Source organism: Ambystoma mexicanum, chromosome 13, assembly GCF_040938575.1.
Source record: "Ambystoma mexicanum isolate Mex_15411 chromosome 13, UKY_AmexF1_1, whole genome shotgun sequence".
NCBI classification, from domain to species: Eukaryota; Metazoa; Chordata; class Amphibia; order Caudata; family Ambystomatidae; genus Ambystoma; species Ambystoma mexicanum.
Window position 1 is genome coordinate 186882853 of NC_090938.1, and position 23576 is coordinate 186906428.

Here is a 23576-nt window from a genome sequence, read left to right on the forward strand (position 1 = left end):
GTCTCTGCCTTTCTTCCCCCAGATTCTGCAGCAAAGCACTAGTCACAGCCTCTAACATGATGCTTGATGTGACGTGCTCCAATCAGAATCAATCATGTTCTATTCTCCTACTTTTAACAATGGTTCTTCTTGTACAGTTGCAACTGTAACAAGCTGATTTCCTGCTTATTCAAAGTCTTTGCTTCCTGCAGTTACTGTGGACAGAGCACAGAAAGGCAAAGAAAAAAAAAACTTGAATGTGTGTTTAAAACTGATTTTCAGAGTCTGCCTCTTTTTGCAGTGAAGGCACATTCTTTTATTAATGACTTATAATTATTAGTCTTGTTAGTGAGATTAGTTTGTTAATTACCAAATGTGTCTCTTGCAACATAGGCATTTCAGGTGAGAAATGGTGTGCATTTTGAAGGTACAGATGTGTGCTTTTAACTGTGAAAAATGTATTTGCATTTTATATGTAAAAATCATGTTTGACCGAATAACCTGCCCTTACTTATATGTCCATGTTACACTGGCAACACATAGCTTGAAACAACTGCATCATAGCAATGCACCAAACCCATGCAGTGGCGCTGCATAAAAATGCTCAATAACACATGTCTTGCTGTACCACATTATATCAATGCACCAAACCCATGCAGTGGCGCTGCACTTCAAAAAAAAAAAAACATGCTATACATTGATCCTGTGCAGTGGTGCTGTACTCTGTGCTCCCAAAACACGCTAAACACTCCTACAGCACTCTGACAATGTTCACCCAACTCACTTCTTGCAGCCAGTGTTCCCTTGCATCCCTGCTTCCATGGTCCCAAAATGCATCTTACTAAATCTAAGTGTCTCACGGCATTGTTCTAACCATATCCATCTGATTTCAATGGATTATTGCACTGTCACCCATATGCCCATTCAGCTGAGAGTGTGTGTCCCCCTTTGACCCACCATGTGTCCCATGCCCATTGCGCTGAGAAACGGCAGACTCTGTCTGCATACGCGATTTAGAAATAATACCCTTGTGCAGGCTCCGATTCATCACAATGCAAATGAGAACGCTAGCCCTGATTGCAAACTGTACGTTCACATCGCCTCCCACCTGCACAGCTTTTGCTCCCTAATCCCTTCTGCACCAGTAAGCGTTCCATAACACCGGGACAGAAAAATCAGCTTCTACCCTGCCGCGTTCACAACACTAGCAGGCCATCAGTCACTGTTAAAAGTGTCCCGCTGTCTCCTCTTATGGCACAGCGGGAGTTGACTTCCTTGTGAGCAACCTCAGAACTAAACCACACTTCTCTCCATTGGAACAAGCCAATCCTCCAAGCACCTCACCCTTCACACAAAGAACAGAAACCATCACACAAAGAACAGACACCACTCATCTCTGCCATAGGCCCACCAATCTTAAGTCATTTTGCAGCACCTCCAACTGCCTAATCTAATTGGGTATATCAGCAGATCTCATCAGGAACCCTTCACTTCTGGCCATGTGACCTTCCAAACGTGTGGCTCCTAGGGATTCTAAGGATGACCCTAATCCCCATCATCACCACCCTGCACACCCCAACACCTATGGGAAATCTGTGCAGCAGGGCACAAGCATTAGCCTCCTATCTGTCTCTCTCCCACCTACTACATCCTGGACGAATTTGCACCTAAGTGAACAAACCTGTGTTCATTATATCGCCCACTTCAATGTTGAGACAAATAGCAAATCTGGGATTGATCATGAGTAGGTTCCCAGTAGGATACCCCTCTCTACGTGCCACACTTCACTCGACTGCCCACCAGGTCACTATAGTGAAGAGGGAACTAGACCTCCAAGCATACCAAGCCCAATACTATCCTGCCTGCTTTCCAGACCACAGATCTTTCACCTAAACCTCAGCTGTTTCTAAAGTTGGCCTCTTGCTTGGACACAAACAGCATGACTCTCCATCATTACACAACTACACTTCTAGCCACCCCGGCCAGTTCAAGCAGTCATTCTCAATGTGATGCAGCACGACTATTTGCAATCTCCATCACCCAGAGCCAGGCCCAGAGTAGCACAACCAATTCCAATGTGCCTAACCCTCCTCTAAAAGGTGCCCTAATTAGTGCGAGATCTGAACCAGCCCACGCCTTACACATTAATGATCTCATTACAGCACACAATCTAGATATCTTAGCTATCTCTGAGACCTGGCTACAGGTGGCATCCGGCTCATCACTATACATAGCCATTCCCCCAAGCTTTACCATATTCAGCAGTGATAGGCTGAACTCTAGAGGTGGGGGAGTCACACTGATGGTGAAAAACACCCCTCCTATCAACCCTTCCAACGCACACTAGCCTGAATGAGAACTATGACCTTCTCTCAGTCAAACTACCTGTCTCACACACAAATACCATTTCGATCGATGTAATCTATCGTCAGCCAGGGCCCACCCAATCTTTCAAAAAAGACCTCCTACACACCTTTGGAGCCAACATTAAGCCAACTTCCAAAATCGTCCTTGTAGATGACCTTAACCTCAGCCTCAATTACCCGAATGACCTAATGCCCTATCTGTAGCCAATTCACTTAGTGCACTAGGCTTCAAACACTATATCAGTGCCCCAACCCACATCAGTGGATCTATCCTAGACAGGGTCACAGACCTCAGCTGCCAGCACTCTGTCAGAGCGCACACCCCCTGCCCATGGTCTGACCACCACGTGGTGTCTTTCACAGTCGCACCCATGTAAAAGCAAAAGGAATTATCGAGGCTGAGGACCCGAAAAGGAAATACACCAAACGCAGGCTTACATAGATTCACACATCTTTATTCTATAACTGTACAGTTTACAAAGAAACAAAGTATCAGATAGCTATCTGGCCATCAGTACATCACAGCGAATACCAGCCCTTTCGGTGTGAGAAGTGAGAGGTACTGGACGTCTAAACAGTTGTTCATTTTATAAATTTCCAATCATAATGTCCAGCCCCTCTACAGGTTAATGATACTCGGTCTAGGGTTCGTGTCGAGTTCACTTCTGGTTTGTCCAACTATATGCATGTGGATCATCTTCAGTTTGCATATCAACAAGTCACAATGGCAACAGTCTATTCTCGGATTTAACATTAAGCCTTAACACATGTCCTATACAATATAGTTCAGCAAGTGTCCACGTTCAGTATTTAGACAGCATTGTAGTTGATGTATGTCTGGGGATCGGACTTGTTGGCGCAGATAATCCTCTGTCTACAAGTCAAAATGGCAGATGGGCCTAAAACGGCGGCTAAGTCGATCTAAAATGGGAACTTTGCAACACGGTTTTCTTCGCAGAGCGAATGGGTTTAGGCCAATATATACAATAAAGGAGGCACAATATCATATCCCATTTAACACCCTCTAGCCAATCCTCTCTTCCCACACTATCCCTGCCACCCACGCTGGCCTGCAGCACTCAAAACCTTACAAAGATCAAATCCTGTGCCTTCTAGACACTCCGCAGTCAGACTATCACCACATCACAGAAACTACTATGCTAGCAAACTTATACGCAAAGACATTGACAGCAGCCATGACTCTATCTCCACCTTAGTACAGAGATAAACCAAGTCCACTGCGCACATGAACTCTTGGTTCACACTGGACCTCCAAGCGCTCCATACTAAAAACCGCTAAGCTGAATCGAGATGGAGGAAATCACCCACGGACTTCCTGAAGCTGTTGTTCACTACCACAGCAAACTATACTAACAAGCAATCCTACTTGCAAAATCAACCACCTATAATGAAAGAATCATTAACGCCAAGTCAAACACCTGAGAAATCTTCTCTATCCTTAGAGAACTGAAAGCCCCAACCACCCCCCCCCCCCTCTTTTTAACATCACCAAAGACAAGGCTTTATGTACTAGTATACAAAACCACTTAATTTATCAAATTGATGCCCTACAAAAACAAATCCACTGCAAGCAATCTACACTCTGTAACATCCAACAACCCAACACTACCGCACCTTCACCCACTGTCAGACAAGACCGTCCCACCTTTTGCTTCAACGCCGCCAAAGTTGCTGAAGTTACAGCTATCTTAAAGGGCCTGAAACCATCCAGATGTAAAGTTGACATTTGCCCAACCACCATCATTAAGGTCTGTGACAAGACTATGGTTCTCTTCATCACAGCCTTCATTAATGTCTCCGTCACCACCAACCAAGTCCCTACGTGCCTCAAGGGAGCTTGAGTTTTCCCACTTCTGAAGAAACCTTCCCTTGACCCTGCTGCAGCAAAATATATAACTACAGGCCGATCAGAACAGTACCCTTCCTTCTGAAAATTCTAGCCAGAGAGGCATACTTGCCTTACACAGAAAATATTGAATGTCCAATCTTCCAGACCTATCAGATCGGCCTAAGCCCACTGACTTGTCCAGCTGAAGTTTAAAAGATCGAAAGCCGCGGCTCGAGCTTCCCAACTATGGCAGCCAAACACTGGAACTTGTTACTGCCTGCCTTGCGAGCTGAACAATCCTATTGGGCTTTCTGGAAAGCCGTAAAAAACTGGCTCTTTGTGTAACCTGAACAGAGGGACCTCCACTCACACCCAAACTTATGTTTAAGTCATGCTTGAAAACTGCTTTGTAACAGTGCCTTGATGCACTGGTATTAGCATAATTGTTCACTTTTTATTGATTGAATGGTACATTCGACCAAATTCGGCCAGTACCATTCGATCGATTTTAAACTAACAATTAGGCTAATACATACTGAACATGTGGCGATAGGATTGTGGGGGTGTCCCCCTTAGCCCATGTTCGGTATGTACTGGCGTTGCGGGGTTGCAGGGGTGTTCCCTGCTTCCTCAACATGGGAGGTGCGGGACTGGAAAAAAAAAGAAAAAGAAGAAAAAGGGACCATGCAGTTTCGTATCCGACCCTCATTAGAGGGTCAGAACAGATGCCGCAGTGGTGAAGGGGATTTTGCATCGAGCAAACAGGTGTGTAGGGGTTGGGGGATGGGAGTCGGTGCATTTTGGTTTAAGTTTGTTTGTCTGATGATTGTTCGCATGCAAGCAGTTTTGTTTTGAACCTTTCACCGCAAACAATTATCAGACGAACAAACAACCCCAAACCGATACCCTTGGGTTTGGCGCTCTCTATAAGTGATAAAAGAAATAAATCAATAAAAAAGGAATTCATTTTGTTCCCCGTTCACTGTTCATATATAGTGCTAGATTATACATTCTATGTCAAGACTGGAGGTGAGCATTATGCTTCAACTTCACTTTTATTATTCCTCAATAGTTTTAACAAAACATGAGAAAACACTGAAAAGTATCTTCATCAAACTTTTATTTTCTTGAAACTACAAATCCCAATGTCTCTGTAGTCCTATCCTGCTCAGCCCAGCCATGACACTCTTCCTGTTCCTGGGCTCCTCCTCTTCTTTTACTGCTCTTCAGTGTATTGTGCATGATTGGTTAGTTTTAGGTAGAAATAGGAGTTTAGCACTTAGTGGAAGGTTGTATATATATATATATATATATGTGTATATGCTTATAGCTACTGTATCTAGAGTATATTTTGTTAGTGTCATATAATACGTGATAAGCATTACGATAGTTTCACATTATAAGCGAGTCATGAGCATTACAATCAAAGGTTAAAGACACAGTGTATAGGACGACGGCGGTTTGGAGCGTGAAGCATTAGTGATTAGACACAGAGAATATTAGCTTAAATGCTGAGGCGGGCTGCACCATGCCGCATTGCAGACAGCCTATCAGAAAGACAATTAACCACAGAAGAGTTAAGAAATTGCCAAATACCCTAACAGAGAGTCAAGAAGTTACAAAAAAGACTTGTGCAAGCCACATTAAAAAGAAAAAACATCTTGATCACGTAGCAGTGGGCGTAAAAAGACACCTGATTCAGGTACCAGCCACACAGCACACTAAAGAATGTCTGTAATTGAGTGGAGCGAGGAGGAGCAGCCTCTGGACCTTGCCGCTAGTTTTAAAGAAGTGCTAGGGAGCTTGCTGATCGATGCCGTGGCGCAAGGGGTGAAACCCTTACAAGAAAGGCTGGAAACACTAGAGAAAATGCTAAGTCAGCCCTGTGAGAGCACCAAAGAGACAGACAGCGCGCCCATCGGACCGTCGCAAACAGGGCCAAAGGGGAGTAAGCAGACCCGAAAGAGGAAAGCTTCTAGTGGACCCCCGGTCGACCATACGTGGTAGAACAGTAGACCCCAGAGGCAGTTGACGCCTTTGCTAAGCTGAAAGAGGCTTTCATGCAAAGACAGACAGTGCCAGGCCTCACAACCCCCTTCCCAAGGGAAGACAATATGGGCAAAGGAGACCAAGGCTTGGAGGAAGAGCTAGCAGAAGGGGACCTATCCTCACATGAAGAGGAAGAGATAGCAGAGGAAGAGTGGGAGAGACCCAGCGGGGGTAAGAGAAGCCGCAAAGAGAAACATCTGGACGAAGAGCCAGAGGGGATATTAGACATGTCTGATCCAGACAGTATCAGGAACCCCAGGTTCTTGGATTATCAGCCCTCACCCAGATAACCAAAATATATGGCTCTGTGGTTAAGCACGGCCCTAGATAAAAAAAGGTGAGGCAGCGCCTGCGCGCAGAAAGCCTGTGCCCAGATCTCCCAGGAAAAGTGGCAGAGACACCCGAATTGGACCCTAAGATGCTGACCTTCATGTCAAATACCAGCGAGGACCCGCGAAAATGAATAGACAGATCCAGATGGAGCTGCCAGGAGATGGTATTAGATCTGTCGGGCCTTCTCGCAAAAATAATGGATCTAGCAGAGAGAGCCAAGGATACGGGAGAGGAAATAGATCCTGACGCTCTCGCTAGCTGGGCCCAGAGAGCAGGCTGCCTACAAGGAAACGCGAACCACGCTATTTCTTCGGAAAGAAGGAGAGGTTTGCTACTTAAGATCGATACAAAATTTAGCGATCTAGCTTCCTACGAAGCCGAATCTAATCTAATCCGGGGAAGCAGCACAAGATCTCCTCTTCGGGGAAACCTTTGGCAAGAAGATGACCTGGTTCGTCGGCACCTACACTTCGCTGGAAAAGGCGCAAGCATCCATATGAACATTTTTCCCAGGCAGAGTTTTTGCCGGGATCGGCCGCTTCTGGGGTCGTGCAGCCGGTCGTTTTCAATGAGGAAGAAGACCCCACAGTCCCAGAGCACAGTACTGAGAGAATAAACAGCAAGACTCCTTCTTCCCAGCCAGAGGAAAATTCCTAAGAGGGCGCAGAGGAAGACCATATGAGAGTCACAAAATCCCACCAATGAGGGGGAGAACAGTGATGTTATGGGACAATTGGCACTCGCTTTCCAGCGTTACTTGAGTTTTGCCAACCGTCAGGGTTCTGCAGCTAGAGTTTATTCAACAGCCCATGCAGACATACTGGCCCCATCAGCCACACTTAGCGCAGGTGGAGCAAGAGAGTTTAGATCACGTGCTGAGTCATTTGGAAAGGAAAGGCGCAATACAAAAATGCAAAGCTCCCCCCAGGTTTGCAAGCGATATATTTCTGGTACACAGAAAGGGAAAGGTACAACCAGTCATACACTTAAAAGAGCTGAACAGTTGGATCGTATACCGCCACTTCAAGATGTAAGGAATACACCAGCTCAGAGATTCCTTCAGAGAAGGAGACTGGTTGACAAGATTAGATTTGAAGGACACCTACTTGACAGTGCCAATAAAAGAGGAATTCAGGACCTTCCGGGCTTTTTGCTGGAACAGACTGCTCTGGCAATTCAGAACAATGCCCTTCGGGCTTGCATCAGCTCCCTGGGCTTTCACCAAGCTGATGAAACCAGTAGCAGCAGCAATTCAAGAGAAGGGTTTCAGGATGATTATATACCTAGATGACCTACTACTCCAAAAGGAGGACCGAGGGACGTAAGTTTACCAGATATCATGGGTGCAAGACCTCCTAACATCCCTAGGATTTCTACTGAACGTGAAGAAATCAGACACCACGCCAGCGTAAAAGCTGGACTCCCTTGGATTCATCCTGGATACCAGAAAAGCGACGCTAGAATTACCAGCTCAGAAGATAAGGGACATCTAGAGAGAGATGAGAGCCTGCTTGAGCAGGCAGACGATTTTCGCTCAGAGTTCTAAAGAGGATAGTAGGAATGCTAGCAGCATCAATTCAGGCAATTTTTCCAGGTGCCTTCGGGCGCTGCAGAGGCTGAAGATCAAGCACTTGCAACAAGGTTTGAAATATCACCAACATATTCCCTTAGATCAAAGTCCATTATGGAACTAGAATGGTAGTTGAAGAATATGGATGACTGGAATGGGCGGGCCATCTTTGGAAATCGACCAGACCTAGTGTTAGAGTGAGATGTCAGTTGGATAGGCTTTGGAGCGAGATGCGGATCTCTGGAAACAGGAGGGAAATGGAGTGAAGAAGAGCTCGCCTTCACATGAACTGCCTAGAACTCCTAGCAGGTTCCTTTGTGATCAAGATGTTCACGAAAGGGAGAGGGAGCTCATGTGTCCTACTCAAGATGGACAATATATCAGCAGTCCGATACATAAACCACCTTGGAGGAACAAAGTCCAGATTACTAGCGGAACTAGCAAAGGACTGTTGGCATTTCTGCCTTCAGTCAGGGACTTCAGTGACAACGGAATACCTGCCATGATCACTGAACCTGGTGTCCGACTGGAAATCGTGATACCTCACAGACTCCAGCGACTGGAGATTAGACACGGCAGTATTTCATAGCCTGAATCAGATGTGGGGTCAAGTACATACAGATCTATTCACATCTCGTCTCACTGCACAAACGCCCAGCTACTTCAGCCTGAGATTGGACCTAGACGCTCAAGGCAAGGATGCATTTCTCCAGCGGTGGGCAGAACTACACTATGTGTTCCCTCCCTTCGTGATGTTGAGCAGAGCTCTAGCAAAGTGTCGGAGAGAGAAAGCAGAATTGATTTTAGTAGCACCACTGTGGAAGCCACAAGTGTGGTTCCCGACACTAATGGAACTGACGGCAGACATTCCGCAAGTCTTCCTGGAAGCAGAACGACTTCTCACGGACCTAGTTGGGTCGCCTCATCCTCTGAGTGTGAGATTGACACTCCCACTCATAGCGTGCAGGATATCAGTAGATGCTGGGTGCTGCCAGGCATTTTGTCTCAAGTTGCAGAGCTCATCGCAGAATCCTGTGCACCAACCACTAGGAGGAGCTATGATGCAGCTTGGGCCAAGTGGTTGAGCTGGTGTAAAGGGAGAAATGTTCATCCCGTTTCAGCCCCTATAGTAGCTATATTAATTTTTTTAGCACATCTTTTGCAAGATGGCAAAGCATTCGTAACATCGGGGTGTACAGGTCAGCGATTTCGGCAGGGCACATACCGGTCGAGGGAATCCCAGCAGGGGAACAGTCAGCGGTAGCGAGGCTCATCAGAGGGGCAAGGTATAAAGTGCCACCAGAGCCGAGATATAATAAAGTGTGGGATGTTACTGTGGCACTGCACCTGTTGGCGACCTGGCCAGCAGATAGATATCTGTCACTAAAACAACTATCCGGTAAGTTAGCAATGCTATTATGTTTAGTATCCTGCAAGAGTGTGGCAGACGTCAGAGCACATGAGATTAACAGGATGTTTTTCGGTCTGGAAGTGTTGACCTTTTCAATGGTCAAAAGGACTAAAACAGGGACTATCACGGTGCATTATCCGTATTTCCAGAGTAACCCCAAATGGTGTCTAGCGAGATGCATTAAAGAGTATGAGAGCAGGACAGCAGAGTGCAGAGCAGCCGTAACTACACAGCTGCTAATAGCACATAGGAGGCCTTTTAAGGCTCTAGCAACCGCCACTATTGCAAGGTGGGTAAAAGAAGTGATGCAGACAGCAGGCATTTATTTGGGAATGTATGGGGCACATTCAGTGAGAGGGGGCGATGGCATCCAGAGCTTTCACGACAGGAGTGTCTCTGCGGGAGATTATGCAAGCAGCGGTTTGGGCTACTGATAATACATTTAAAGAGTTTTATTTCAAGCCAATTGAAGGTTTGGCTACAACCATATTGGGAAACTTTGAACAAGCATAATGCTTGCCTCCAGTCTAGAATGAAGATTACTGCTGCTACCTGCGCATTCTATTAAAGACTAGGAGGCGAGCATTAAATTGCCACCCTGTCATGTGTTGGCTAAACATGTATGTAATGTATAATAATTATGACAGTACATGGACACCACCCTGACACTGTTAATTGTATGCTTTTAGGGGAAGATCAGAAGAATACTTGAATGTAAAAGTTCAGCAGGCACCAGGACCTGGGAGAAGAAGTATTGTACAGGCGGAAGCGGCTAAATTGAGTTTGCGACAAGTCGAAGTTGTTTGCCCTGTTGGTGGTACGTTGTTAAAAAGTTCAAGAGAGACAGTTCAGAGTACGTAAAAGAGAGGAGAAGCCCAGGAACAGGAAGAGTACTATGGCTGGGCTGAGCAGGGTAGGACTACAGAGACATTGGGATTTGTAGTTTCGAGAAAAGAAAAGTTTGATTTAGATACTTTTCAGTGTTTTCTTGTGTTTTGTTGAAACTGCTGAGAAATAAAAGTGAAGTTGACGAATAATGCTCGCCTCCTAGCCTTTAATAGAATTACTTCACTGCAAGAAAGAAAAAAAAGAGGGCAGTGTTCCTAAGGTGCAACCTGAGAGCCCCAGCCCGGCTGCACCAGTAAGGGGACAAAAAGAGGCTGTTGAGCAATGCGTGTGGGAAACCGTGCAAAAGATTGTTCAGGAAACGCCAAGCCAGAGCGGACCAAAATCTAGTAAGGTTGCCATGCTCAAGGATCTCACTGGCCCAATGGGCAGTGATCTGTCCTAAAAGTAAGCCCGCACAAGGGTCAGCCTATTCAAATAGTCAATTCGACCAGAGGCCAAACCGGTGCAAAGAATTAACCAACATGGTGGAAAGCCTAAGAAACTTGGAACAAGAGGCTGGTAGTCATTAGCTGGTCTCGGGTGAAATTGTTCCCACCACCAGGCACTTGCAAGCCTGGATATCACAACCTTCGCTAATCTAAAGACAGCAGGACCTTTCACTATGGTCCAACAAGTAGACACGATGTAGGCCTGTATGGAGGACATATTGATGAAGCTAAGGCCCTTTGGCTGGGTGAAGGAGAAGTATGTCCTTTCAGTCCTATGTCGCTTGTCCGCTCAAACTCCCAACATATATTCCCAGACTGTTGCACCACAACAGGAGCAGTAGCAATTAATTGAAATCACTGATATAAAAGCAATTGTGGTCATGGCAAATCTTTGGAGAGGTTGGGGCTTTGTCCCACACAACTCCAAATTATGGGCCCAAGTCATGGAATTTTTTGCACGGTTCGAAATGACTTTGCACTGCTGAAAAGTGACTTTGCACTGCCGACACAAACCCTGATTCGTGGAACTGTGCAACGTGTATTTTTGCCGTGCAAAGTCACTTTTCAGCAGTGCAAAGTCCCCTTGAACCGTGCAACAAATTCCAGGAATCAGGCTCTATGAGACTAACAACTGATCTTCTCAAATATTGCTAGACTGGCACATATTGGTCTCTTACAGATAAAGGAGGAGACCATAGAAGAAACCTCAAAACAGCTTGGAAGGTGGGTATCTCAGATAGTCTTGATCACAACATTGTGAACTCCTGAATATTGGGATCTACATTGATTTATTCGAGGATCATTTGAGTGCGGCTTAAACATGCGAAGCAGAAATGTTCGCATTACGAAAATCTCAAATTCCCTTATTCCCTCTACCCACCAACCCTTTACCCCCTTAAACCATTCCTAAATATCCCCACTTACTTTTTATCGACTCCCTGCATCGGGATTCTCCCTGCGACGGCACTTCCATCTCCCAGAACTTCCGCCGTAGGGTCCCTTCACTTTTTGTTTTCTTTTTTCTTTATTGTCCCCCGCTTTCCATGTAACACGCAACCCCCAAGCCCATAATATTAAAGAAGGATATTGGGGACACTCCTGCAGCCCCTGCTACCCTTGTTCGACATTATGAGATTTGTTTTTTTATGTGCTGATGGCACTGTAAATTCGCATTTGGCTTTTTTTAATTCAACATTTTCGGCTAAATTGAATATTGTAGAGAGGAGTCATTAAGTTGCATCGGTAGGCATTCGCAAGTAAATACATTTACTCTTCATGGGCTATACCCAAGTAAATGGTACCATTGTGCGCAGCCAAATACGGTCCAGCAAATCCAGAAAGGCATGGTTCATAGTGTTGATCAGCTGAAAGCTGCCCCTCTTCCCACAATCAAGAAGAACATAGGGACCTCAAGTTGCCTTTTATTCAACCGCCTGGACCTACAGCGAGGTACGTTCATCATCATCTGCCAGGAGAAACCCTGTTAGTGGTGGCTACGACAGGAGTGTCAGCCCTGTGGGAAGGTGAACAAGGGAGAACTGATTCATTGATCAAGAAGGCGACTCACCCACTTAACAATAGAAGATTCAGAGATGTTCTGAATCTGCTGGACTTGCTTATGGCAAGAAGGGTTTGGTGGTTAGTTACAAGAGTGTTTAAGGGCCCAGGTAACTGCATGGTTCTCTCACTGAAGAACAGAACCCATACGGAAATAATTTGAAACAGGCATTATCAATTAAACAAAAGGGGAATCATAATTATATGCCACCTTGCGTTCTTCTACCAAAACAATTTAACAGTATAATCTTCCTATCGAGCAGTGGCTAAGAACACTGGCAGATGGAGGCAAGCAATTGTGTCCAGCATAGGAACTGCAGTCCTAATGTCCCACCTGTTTGGATAAATAGAAACATTAGGATGGGAAACAGATGAAACAAGTAGAATTTCCCCTGGAAGACATTGATTGACAATTGGAGTAAATAGAAGGGGGTGGAGCTATGGATACTAGAGTACCAGAAACAGACGTAGATAGCCAGTTTATTTCCATTACCAGGTTTGCCACCTTGGAGAGAATAAAACATTACCTAATATGACTCAGCAAGTTGCAAAGCAATATTCGGGAACCCCAGATCCAAGCAGGAGAAGCATCCATTAAGGTACACAAGAGAATGGGTGTTCAGACTGGCTTTCGAGCATCCAGAGGCATGGGAAATGCTTTTTTGAACAGCCGTGAAGCTCTGCTCTAAAATCTTGATTCTAACTCTCCCTCTGTCTTCATTCTACTCGACCTCTCCTCTGCCTTCGATACGGTGAACCACAACGCCCTGATCGCATATCTCTGTGATACCCTGGGCATCACTGATCAGGCCCTGGCGTGGATAACCTTTTTCTCTCCGACCGGCCATCCCAGGTGTAATTGGGGTCCTTTCTCTCCCCTATCATTCTCTCTACATGCAATGTCCCCCAGGGATCTAACTTGCGCTTGTTAGATTGATAAAGGTCAAATTTTAACTGAGATCTCTTCCGAAGTAGAGTATTGAGCCATTAAGCACTGTCTCCAAAGTTGTTCTAAAGCCCAATTGAAAGATGTCAACATAGCCAGTATTAGAGGACCATTGGTCCAATTCGTGAAGAATTATTGCAGAGAAAATGTTGCTAGTAACATTGCGTAGTGCTATTGGGCGATAGTTTAGGGAGGAAGGCATGTCACCTTTTTAATAAATTGGTACAAGATATGACTCTTTCCAAGATGATGTGTAGTCCTAGTTTTTATGATTATTTCAAAAAGATTGAATATGATCTCTGAACTATTCTTGGGATTTCACTTTAGAGTAAGGTTAGAGATGTCAGCCGGCCCGGGGCACTGATTGGTCGACTTTTGCTAATCATTTTGTGAATCAGTTCTCTATCAAAAATGATGGTCCAAGTTACTTTTCGGATATAATTGTCTTTATTGTAACTTTTTGCCAGGAGGTCATGAGGTTTACTAAAATGGTCCCCCCATTGTGTTATGTGAACTCTGCACACTTACCCACATAACAAGCGCTGGTGGCTATATCTGCATTGGACGCGAGACTCAGAGGCATCCAGGACGGCCTGGAATTATTCCTCCTCAATGACGCTTGACGCCTCGACATTTTGTCATGATGATAGGCAACAACAGAGATGCTCACTGCATCACAGCAGCATTGTCTATTGCGATGAATGCACGTTATGGCACACCCGCCTCCTTGACACCACAGCTTGGCATAAAAAGACAGTAGGCAAGCAGGGGAGTGTGTCTTAATGCTCATCGTGTCGGTTGTTTCCCAGTCCCTCTTTCCTGTGGCTGCTCCCTTGACTTCTGATTTGTACATCCTGACAGTCCTTCCATCTTTGTTTGCTGCATTGTACCTTGTCATTCTGCTTTCTTAGCTGCCTCCATTCTCTCTACCTTTCTTGTGTTCCTGGCTGACATCACTTATTCAGCTATTCTTTCCTTTGGCCATTGCTGCTCACTTTGCCTATATTCTGCAACCTGCCTCGTCCAGCCTGACTCCCACGACAGGTTTTGGACCCCGATCATCACCTGTACTAAAGGAATTGTTTATTTTGTAAAGTTTAGGAGAATTGGGGATGGTTAGCATAGACACCAGCCGTGACCAATCTTGAGAATTTTTAATGGACAATTGCTCGTGTTTTTTGAGCATCAACTTTTGAGCTATGACATTATTGCATTGAATGATTATATCAGCTATCCGTTTATTACGTTGTCCCGGCAGGGCTTAGATGAATCTATTGCAATTTAAAAACATGAAAGCTCAATTTGATCAAGGTCAAATGAATTGATATTTGTATTTTATTGAATTTATATAAATATCAATTCATTTGACCTTGATCAAATTGAGCTTTCATAACGTAGGTTAGGAATGTGTTGGAAGAGTAATACAATTGCATCCTAATCATGATAATTTTCCTGTCATTAGGGATGGCAAGTTGCAAACCAAGTTGCCACCCTTCTCTCAAGGGTCTATTCTTTTCATGTGGAAATTGCCTCTGTTTGATTGAGTTCATTGGCAGACTTTTTCCAAGATCTTCTTTGTGGGCATCTCAGTAGAAGGTCTGGATTGCTGGTTTCATTCAAGTAGCCTCTTAAATCTTGTGTTTATATAAGACGCACCGGCCGCCGGTCACACAATGACAGGAACCTGTGATTTAATTGATGAACCTGCAAGACTGGAGCCATATTTAACAACTTTAAGTGATTGAATAAGTGGATAAGTACTGTAAAAGTGCGAATCATTGTCTAAAACTTCTGGATTTGTTAAATTAATAACAGAAGAATGTTGCTCCTCCATTAAAAGTTGATCATTCATAATCACTGTAAGGAAGGCATGGTAACAACAGTAAGACAGACACAATTTCAAGGGTGTTCATTGAACTTAAAAAAAGGGTTTGAAGAATGCCTATCTAATCCTAAATCTACAGATGGGAGCAAGCTACAACCATCAAATAATAATAACACAATCCTAGTGGTGTCTTGTCAAAATAGAAGGGCCTATACTAATAAACCTATTGCCAATCCTTACCTGTAAGTAGAAATAGTGTGGAAATCAATGTTACGAAAAAGAAAGAAGTGTTCACAAAATGATATATCAGAATGTTTCCGGTCGTTGGCCTCCCATCCCATTGTTTTCAGCACAGGATAATGCGGTTCACTTTAGCTTAGCACATTCTCTGGCTTCTCTAGCACGAGGGTACAGTTCAATCATTAGCATCATGGCCTTCTGTGCCCAAGTCTCTTTGGCTTTCAAAGTCTTTTTATCCAGAGGGCCTGGTGCAACAAACAACAATAATTTATTTTCCTCTTTCAGATTTTCACAAGTACTTAATTTCTTAGACGATTCACTATTCTCCAAGGATCTTGTAAGTTATTTCAATCCGGCACTCCACCAAAGTCAATGCCTAGCGTGTGATGCACAGCTGGAACCCTTAATTATTTATTTATGTCTATACATTCTTTTATTTCTGAATGATGTACACTTATATCACGCCCCTCTCTTTGAATCCCCCCCGGTCACAATGAACCAGGAAGCAGGCTGTTTTGCAAAGTTAAAAAGATTTATTTTAGGTTTTTTCACAATATATATATATCACACTATTTAATGGTTATACAATGATCACCAATGGGGTGATGTCGCAATAAATCTCTTTAATCACACAGAGTATTGGTAGGAAAAATAATACAGCATAGAAAGAATACTTTTGTGTGGGTTCAATCAAAATGCAATGTAATCTCTTTCCCCCTGCACACAACTTAATCCCGCCAATATGCAGTATAAAGAGATGGAAGGCGAGAAAACAGGTTTCAGGAATACACACTCAACAAATACAGTATCAATCACAATTTCCCCCCAGCAAACACAGAGGAAAACAGGAATGATTGCAACTTGTCAAAATGGATTTGGATGTGGCTTTAAATGAATGGTGAAAACACTGAAAATGGATTTAATTCACTCAAATAATTTCAATACTAGTGGGAGCCGCTTTGTATAGTTTCAGATAATGTCATGCCAATGTCATATTTGTCCACATTTTTACACATATATGCACATGACATCTGGGCATAATCATGTGAAGCTTCATGTTTCTGGCATCACCACAATTGCTACAAAACCACAAATTCTGTAGTCTTGTCCCTGAACATAGCACAGAGTTCTGAGTAGTTTTAAACCGTGACCAGAATTTTCATATTAACAAATCTTTTACACATTTTTACAATTTTGCACAGTCCTCTGTCAGTCCTTTTCAAAATATACTTTCTTGTGCTTTAAGAATACAAATAACTGTCTGTCCACACCTCCAAAATTTTGGGTGGGTCAAGAGCAATCCCTGCCTCTTCCCTCTGGCAGGAGTCTCTGTGACACTCACATCTGCATATTCTTTTCAATCCAGGAAGTCTTTTGTCTCACTCCCAGGAGCAGGAGCCAGTGCCCCCCCCCATTCAATCAACACTTGAATGTGAGCTCCTGTCTTTTTGGTGGGAAGCAGAAGGGTGGTGTGTTTCCCAGTGGGGGGAAGCTTCTTTGAAGTTTTGCTTAATCAGGTTACTTTAAAGTAAATTATTGCATTGTTCTTTGTTGAAATTAAAATTACAATTTTTAAAACAGGCAAACAAATCTCTAATTCCAGTCTTTTTAAACATAGAAATTAAATAGTGGCAACCTATATTGCTTTTGATAGCAAGTCACTTCATTTCAACCATTTGATTTTACTGTACAAGTTTAAGCTTCAAATGTAATTAAATGGTAACTTACATACAGGCGGCCGATGGTACTGCGCCCATTTTTACAGATTTTCACAGGAAAGCACCTTTTTTTAATGTGGATATTCTCGTGATGAAATCTGCTTCTCCTGACATTGTGCGATTATGTGGATTCTTTAAATAAAGTGACGGGTAACACCCAGCAAGGATGTTGGATCTTTTCTGATGTTTGGGAACCATTATTTTGTAATTTCAGCAACCAAGGAAAAACGGATTTCAGAGCACTTCTGGGTTTCCTTGCAATGAAGCACTGCCTTTCATGTAGTTTCCATTTTCACTCTGTGGGCAGCCCAATGACAGATTTCAGTTGTGTGGTCTCCTGTTCCACCAGTGACACAGGCAAAGTAGATTGGCAGCCAACTTTCTGGTTTCACTGCGCAATTCTCAGAGGTTTAGCGTGCATAGGGCTTTTTGCGGACATTTTGCTGGTTCTGGTGCCACCAGCAAACAGTGAGGTCGCAGGGCAGAGCCTAGTGGGTCAATCAATCCCACAAGCCCCCCCCTTGCGGATTGGCTTTGACCGCCCATCAATGGGAAGTCGTGAGATTGGGATGATCAGTTTTTTTTCTTTCAGGTCCAAATGTCAAAATTCATCAGCCTCTCCCATAAGTGGTGGATCGACCGGTTCTCCTCACCGATTCCTGATGAGAGCATCGAGCCATGCCCCGGGCCTCTTGGCTCTTTTCTTCCGGTACCTGGGTGGTCCTCCTTGGTTTTAGTCTCCATGGTTTCCAATTCTAGGATTACAAAGCAAAAGCATATTTGTAGACATTTCCCCACCACTATTTATGTAGTGGGGCGGACACATACATTTGGCATATAAGGACACATTTTTTTTTATTGGCAATTTATTGATTATATAGATGGAATATTTTTATAGTTGGAATTCTAGGGAGCTGGAGTGACCCCCTCTGGAGTTCCAGGAACATTCTCTAGTTGCTGCAGAGTGTGCCTAGGATGGCAACACTTCAGTTGGTTGATATGGACCCACTTATCTTCCCCCTCTGCCAAACTGCCTTTGAGGGTGCAGATTTTATAGGCGACTGGTGAGATTTTGTTTACAATTTCAAAAGGACCCCTCCAGCTAGGCAAAAATGTGCACTGTTTGGCCTGGTTCCTCTGGAAATTGTATAAGTAGACCCGGTCTCCTATATGGTATTCTTTTCTAGTCGTCTTTAAGTCATAGTGGGTCTTCACGCTGTCTGCAGATCTCTCTAGATTTCGCTGAGCATAGGCAAAAGCATGTTGAAGGTGTTTTCTCAGATTTTCAACATACTCAGGAGTTGTGGAGGCATTGATCAATGTCTGCTCTTGGGTCCTGTAGAGCAGATGCTGGGGAAGCACCATCTGGTGTCCAGTCATCAGCTCAAACTGTGACATTTTAGTTGCAGATGAAGGGGTAGATCTGATGGCCATCAGGACAAGGGTTAATTGAATATCCCAACTTGGCCCAGAATCTGCCACAAACTTTTTTAATATGCTCACATTTGTCTTGTTGTATCTCTCTACTGCACCACTAGAGGCTAACCGGTAGGCAATGTGTAATTTCCCTTTGACCCAAGTATCTCCCACATTACTTCGCTAGTGAAGTGGTTACCTCAGTCTGACTCTATATTTTGGGGTAGTCCAAAATGCGAGAAGATGTGGTTGATCATCAAGGCAGCTGTTGTTTCTGCCTTGCAATTTGGGGCTGGGAGACATTCCACCCATTTAGTAAACAATCATGTCACAGTTAACATGTACTTGTTCCCCCTATAGGACCAATAACGGGCCCGATAAAATCGACTTGCAAATCTGACCATGGCAGTGTCAGCCCCCTCTTTTGGAGAGGCGCTCGGTTTGTAAGGGATGTTGGCTGAAATTGTGCACACACAAGACACCCCTTCAAGTATTGGTTGAGGTCCTGGCCCATGTGTGGCCAGTATGCAACCTCTCTTAAGATTTCAAGTGTTGTATGAAACCCCCTATTACTGGCTGTGGCCGATCATGGGCGTGACTTAACATCAGGCTTCAGAATGAGGTGAGGACCACCCACTGATCATGGCCAGCTAGGGATCTCCTTACCAGCAAACCGTCTTGGATTCGGAAAATTTTTGGACATTTCATCAACACTCTGAGGTCCTCTTTCCCTATGTAATCGGTATCCGTCAGGGGAAAGTTCTCAGGGTCCTCAATGTGTTGATAAAACGTACCAATTATTGGATCCCCTGTTTGAGCCGTAATCAAATCAGCATCTGGGGTCTCCTTACTACATTGTGCAGTTGAGAGTTCATTGTGAGCATGTGTCTGGGACCTAGTGATAGCAGTGACCTGGATTTCCCCCAACAGGGACTCGATCTCTAGTAAATCTGCTTGGGTGGCTCCGGTTTTGGCCAGCTGATCAGCCATGTCATTTCCAGTTTTGTCTGGTCCCTCTACTTTAGAATGATCCTTAATATTTTTCCAGTAGATGGTCATCCCATTCAAGGTGACCAGATCATCAATATTTTGGATTAATTTCCCATGTTTCAATGGTTTATTATTAGCACATACCATGCCTCTGGTTTTCCAGTTAACAAGGTGCTCCATGAACCCATTCCGTACATTATCCGAATCAGTGATTATGACCAGTTCGTAGAGTTGGTGTTGGACAGCAGTGAGGATGGCTTGATGCACAGCCATCAACTCTGCCACTTGACTACTTCAGGGACCAATCTTGTACCCAGCGGAAGGTTCTGGGGCGTCATTCACCCAGGAATTCCCTACGCTGGCTACAAGTTCTTTTTCCCTGTTGTTGACAACATGGTAGGAGCATCCATCCACATAGACAGTGGGCATTCCCTCACACTTGTCTTCTTCAAAGACTTTGAGTGGGGAATGGAGGCATGCCTCCATATTATCCTTGATATTAAGACTTTCGTCCTCGAGACAGTTTTCTCTGGCACAATCATGCAAGTCAGCCAGACCTTGAGCGAGGGGACTCTTCTTGTTTTGGCCATATCTGACCTCTACAGGAAAGCCTTGCATTGACAGAATCCAGGAAGTAATTCAGGTATTACTCACATTTCCGGCCCGAATTCTGTCACTTTGGAGATATTGCAGAGGCTGGTGTGGAGTCTCCACTATGATGTGTTCCCCCTGGATAAACGGGCGGTAATTCTTCAATGCCCACACCGTTGTCAGGAGTGCCTTCTCACAATCGTTGAATTTTTCCTCCACAGAGGATAAAGTTTTACTCGCATAGGAGATTACTTTATTGACCTTGTCATGATTTTGGTACAATACTGCAGTCAAGCATGTATTTTATAACCCTGTCTCCAAGAAGAACTCCTTGTTTTTGGCAGGGTAAGATGGGCAAGGCACTTGTGAGAGGCTTCTTTTGAGTTGTCTTACTGCCTCGGCTTGTTATGGACCCCACTCCCACTTGATCCCCCCCTTCAACAGATGAATAGGGGTCTTGTGATCTCTGTGTAGTCCTCAATTCACTTTCTGCTGTAATTAGTTAGTCCAAGGAGGCTCCTTAGTTCCCATAGAGTTGTGGGATCTTTTAATTTCTGGAGTGCTTCCACTTTATTTTCCTGGGCAAAGAGACCCCGAGGAGTAATCTCATGCCCCAGGAAATTGACACGGGTTCTACACCACTGTGCCTTTTGAAAGGAAGGTTTTGCTCCGGCAGCCCTCAACTGTGTCAGACCATTACGGATCTCCTCTGTGTGTTCCTCCAAAGTTGAGCTTTTGATGAGAACATCATCTACATAGGCTAGGTTACCCCTTTCACCCAGGTCGGGCATGGGCTTATGTAAAAAAATGTTTAACTCATTGCCGGAGTTGATGTATCCGAAGGGAGTCCGGGTCCATGTGCACTGCTGTCCGCCAAAGGTGAACACCAGCTTATATTGGTCCTCCCTACTGACAGGTACAGTTCAGTACACATTGGTCAGGTCAATGGCAGTGAATACCCTTGACCCCTGGATCTGGGCCAGCCCTTGGTCTATGTAGGGAAGAGGCCATCGGGAAGTATGGACCCATTTGTTGAGCTCCCTAAGGTCGGCACAGTGTCTTCTCTTGCCGTTTGGCTTCAAAATCCCCAGCACCGGATTATTGAACGTGATGTGGACTGGACAAATTATTCCCACAGGACTCACGGTTCTTAATTATTTCAGTGAGGGACTCCATTGATGCGAGAGGCAAGCGATATTGCTTGACCAACACTGGAGTCATGCTAGGGTCCATGGGAATGGTTGTTGTGTGGATGTTGGTGCAACCACAGTCATATGAGTCCACCACAAAGAGATCCTGAAAATCCAAGAAAACTTGTTTCAATTGTTGATTCTGCTCCAGAGTCTCACAGGCATCAGCTAGGTTGACTCTCTCTTCAACCATCTGCCTGAAGCCTGGAAAGACTTCTGGTTTTGCTATCTCAGCAGCCTCCTCCAACTGGGTGGAGAAGTCCCTGGTTAAAGTGCTGATTTGGACAGTGGATTCAGGTGGGGAAGGCAGCCCTCATGGACCTGGAAAATCACCTCATCCTCCTGAAGTCACAGGGCACATCTTCCTTACCATAAGGGCAGGAAGTGTACACAAGGAAATTGCCCCCATGCCGGGTATAGATCCTGTCTGATGTTGTATTGTCATCACTATTACTGTCAAAACAGTCCTTGGGGATTGGTCCTAACAGTTCATTGCATAGATCTATGGAAAAATGTTGGTCATCAACCGCCATTCCAATAATGGTGCCTGCGGCTAGAGTGATACTTTTTAAGTCGCTGTTATCCACCTCTATTGGAATGGTGTCATGTTCTATATTGACTAGTGGTGTTGGGTTTACCCCCAACCCTGGCTGTTGGAAATAAGCATTTAGATGAATATAGGCATCAGGGTTTTTCAATTTCTGTCCTGTTTTAACTTTCACTTCCAGGGAGAATTGTCAGGTCCTTTCTGGGATGGTGACTTCCTCTCCAATGTGAATTTCAACTGCACAAGAGAGCAAATGAGCTGACCTAAATGCTTTCTCTGGGTCATCAAAGCCCATGGGATTATCCGCTAATGGGGACCAAGCTGTGAAGTTTATTAGGTCCAAACTAATGGCAAACCCATTGAGAATGTCACTGCCTAAGTAAAAGGTGGCAGTGACGTCTCGCACAACCCAAAAATTGGGGACTATGCTCTTGTGGCCTATGAAGATTTTTCGCATACACCTGCTTAGCAGACGATGTTTGGAATTGGGTGTTTCCAGATCCATTTCCCATTTGTCTATCAGTTTAAATGTGGGAATGGCTGGATCTTTTGGGAGTTTGAAGAACATGGCCTCGCTGATGAAGCTCTTATCGCTGTTCACACACACTCAGGTGAGAACAGAGTCCTTCCCTTCATTTAACTGAATAGGGATGAACATCTGCTCTCCTATTTGCTGGATATCAGCCAGGCTTTGAGCTGATTTTTCATCTTTCTGGACTATAGTAGTGGGATATTCTGATTGTGAATTTGTAAAGAATTTTAGAGTATTTCCATCCAGTGTGGAATGCCACCTTAGACTGGAAGGAAGGTTGATTTTAAGAAATAGAGAGGACCCCCCATCACCAGTTTGTTGTCCTACTGCTATTACTGTCACGTCTGGGATTTGGTTGTTCTGGAAGTGAAATTCTACTTGGTCATATTTTTGTTCAACCATGTGGCATGTTCCATTTAAACTAACATGGTTGACACTCTGTTTCAATTTTATTGGTTGGCTAGTCTGGGTTCAGAGGACCTTGTTTACGCAATCTATTAGGGGTGACAACCTACGCAGGATGTCATTCCCTAGTAAACAAGGGGTGCCCTCTCGAGTTACAACTATGACCGGGTGCTTCACCTTGTGTCGCCCAATTTTAATGTCCAAATCCGCAGTCCCCTCAACGGGAATTTCCTTCCCATCGAAGTTCTGAAGTTGTCCAGGAAGAGGGGTGAGAGGAATTTGGTAATTCTCCCCCTTTCCCGAATTCAGTTTCTCAAAGGCCCTTTTTCACAGAAGGGTAGTTTGGGATCCAATGTCCTCCAGTGCCACAATTGTACACTGCCCCTGTATCTGGACCGGGGCATAGAATCTTCCCTCCTTCTCCTCAAGGGGGCACAGATAATGTTCATTTTTGGACAACTGGTGGGTTAATTTCTTGGTTTTGGACACTGATAGAGAGGTGATTTGGGCAGAATCCTGTGTGGCGTCTTGCGAATATGAAAAGAAAAGGTGACAGCTAGATATGGGAGAAGTTTTGGGTTCCCCTGGTTCTGGTTCTGGGCTGCCCCCCACTTTTGAAGGCAGTCACCAGAATGGGTTTGAACCAGGGGATTTTCCTGCTGATGATTCTGGGGTTGGATGATGGGCGGCGCTAGCTCAGTCCCCACATCTACCCATCTGGATTT